At 44.5% G+C, this 2,863-nt stretch overlaps 1 pseudogene; it reads right to left on the bottom strand.

Annotated features, from left to right (window-relative positions):
- Window positions 1–2,463: 2,463 nt before the first annotated feature.
- LOC125616834 lies at window positions 2,464–2,597 on the bottom strand (annotated as a pseudogene).
- Between the last annotated feature and the right edge of the window lie 266 nt (window positions 2,598–2,863).

Genomic DNA, 2,863 nt, shown 5'->3' with positions numbered 1-2,863 from the left:
CAATTTAGCAAGACCCTGTCTCAAAATAAGAAATAAAGAAGGGTTGAGGGTGTAGCTCAGTGGTCAAATGTCCCTGGGTTCAATCCCCAGAACCACTAAAAATAATAACAAAATTTAAAAAAAAATTAAAATTTTTAACTTTTTTGTTTACTCTGGAAAACAGTAGTGGGGGACAACAGAAAGAGTGAGGGTTCTGGGACGTGACCCCTCCTCGGGTCTCCATTGACAAGACCTTGCTTGTGAGAAGCTGGGTCAGTGGTTGCTTTGTGAAACTGGTACAGGGACTGGCTTTTTTTCCCCCGAGTGCTGACCTCAACCTTCCAGGCAGAGGGACACCAGCAGACCCTGGGGTTAGGTGGCTTTGTTGCAGAGTCCTAGGGGAAAACCCTCAGCAATGGGGCCCCCAGTGGGCCAGCTCCAGTTCCTAAGCTGATTCCCTCTTCTGAGAGTCTGTCTCCTCTCGAATATCCTTCTTTCCCACCTGTCATGAAGCAAATCCCTATCTACCCTTCAGTAAACCCACCCAGGTGAGATCCACAGCCCCTCCCTCCAGCAGCAGGCTTCTCCAAGTTTGAGTTGGTACATAGTATGTGCACAGTAAATATTTGTTGACTGTCTGAATCAATAATAATGAGCATGTATGTAGTTGGCACCCTGCAGAATAGTCCAGGGTGAAAAAGAGGCTTGGAGGATCTGTTCAGAGCAGGCAGGGGCCCTCAAGTCAGGGCTCCCCTTAGCTTACAGACACCTGGGAGAGTTTCAGGTACACTTTGCCTAGGGAACTTCTGGGGCAATCGGATGAGTGAATGGAGTCTTTCACTCACCACCACCTCCCAAAATAGAAAAAAAAAAAACCTCAGGAATAGTCTCTCTCTCTCTCTCTCTCTCTCTCTCTCTCTCTCTCTCTCTCATACGCACACACCCTCCTAAAATCAAACCTTAATTATTTTTCTTGGGTACTGGGGATGGAACCCAAGGGCTCTTAATCATGAGACACATCCCAGCTCTTTTCATATTTTATTTAGAGGCAGGGTCTCACTAAGTTGCTAAGAGCCTCACTAAGTTGCTGAGGCTGGCTTTGAACTCACAATCCTCCTGCCTCAGCCTCCTGAGCCTCTGGGATTGCAGATATGCATCACCATGCCTAGCTTAATTCTTTCTTTCTTTTTTTAAAAGGTGGCTTTTAAAAGAATTAAAATATTTTTAGTTGTCAATGGACCTTTATTTTATTTATTTATATGTGGTGCTGAGAATAGAACCCAGTGCCTCATACATGTTAGGAAGGTGCTCTACCACTAACACAACCCCAGCCCCAAAGCTTAATTCTTTTTTTTTTTAAAGAGAGAGAGAGAGAATTTTAATATTTATTTTTTAGTTTTTGGCGGACACAACATCTTTCTTTGTATGTGGTGCTGAGGATCGAACCCGGGCCGCATGCATGCCAGGCAAGCGTGCTACCACTTGAGCCACATCCCAGCCCCCCAAACCTTAATTCTTTAGGAGAGTTTTATCTAAACCCATTCAACCCATACAGACAGAGCAAAATATTCTCTTGTAACTCTGAAAATTTGCCAAGTGCCTCTCTCTCCTGAAGAGTTAGCACATGCTCCTTGTTCCACTTCTCTTCACCCAAAATACAGCCTCTTATGTTAGCAGAGGATAAAAGGACCCAAAGTTGGGCCACATACCCATAATGTTTTTGAAATTAGCTGTTGTGAGAGTGCTTCCAGAACCTTCTTAGCCAGTTAATTCCTTTTACAGGGAATTAACTGGCTAAGATAAAGCACAGGGCAGACTCCCAGCCCACGGCAAGAGCCCCAGTCTTATTGAGTCCTTTGCATGGATCTTCCCAGCTCCTAACACAGTATCCAGCACAAAGCTAACACCTTTCTTTTTTATCTATGTTTTTGTTTGGTTGTTTTTTTTGTGGTGCTGGGGATAGAACCCGGCCCTCATGTGTGCTAGGCAGGTGCTCTACCACTGAGCCACACCCCTGGTGCACACTGAATAGATGTGTGAATGCAGTCTCCCGCTCACACCTCTCTGGAACAGAGAAGGCACAAGGAAGAGAAATAAGAGCATCCAGGGGCCAAAGCTGCTGTGACCCTGCTATTCGTCATCCTCGTGATAGCAAATGATGGCACTGCTTGGGCTACATGCTGGCCACTGTGACTCCTCTATCCCATCGACATGTCAACTCATTAGTCCTCACTTGAGCTGGTGGGAACCGAGGCACAGGATAGTTCATTTACCTGAGGTCACACATGTGATAAGCAGTAGTGCCATATTTGGAGCCCAGACCTTCTGCAACCCTGTCAGGCCTCCCAGCTACCGACCTGGCTTAACTCTGGCTGATTAGCGCTCTGTGGCTTGAGGGCCAGCTTCTGCCAGCCAGTCACCCTGCTGTATAGGTTTTATTCTCTTCCTTTCTTTGTTCATTCATCGACCTTTTTTTCCTTCTCATGTAAGACCAGGTAATGTGCTAATGTCATAAGAAGATTTGAAGGAGGAGCAATCTCACACAATAGCACAAAACCGAGCGATCTCACACAATAGCACAAAACCTCGGTCATCATGCTTACGAACCCTAAGAGGGTTTCAACAAGTTTTTATTGAACACATATTATATGCCAAACACTGCTCTAGGTACTTGGGCTTCCTCAATGAACAAAGATGAAAAACCCTAAGAGCTTACATTTTATTTGGGGCAAGATGAAGATTGGGGAGAGATAATAAATAATTAATATAATATTTCTGGTCACAGTGGACTAGGAAAATTACACCGACATGCTCTCTAACTAAATACAGCTTTAAAAAAAACTGAACAAAAATATACAAAAGATTTGTTTAAATGCAAAGTGAT

Source organism: Marmota marmota, unplaced genomic scaffold (genome assembly GCF_001458135.2).
Source record: "Marmota marmota marmota unplaced genomic scaffold, marMar, whole genome shotgun sequence".
NCBI classification, from domain to species: Eukaryota; Metazoa; Chordata; class Mammalia; order Rodentia; family Sciuridae; genus Marmota; species Marmota marmota.
Note: the sequence above shows the minus strand (reverse complement) of the source record. Positions and strands in the feature narration are given on the sequence as shown.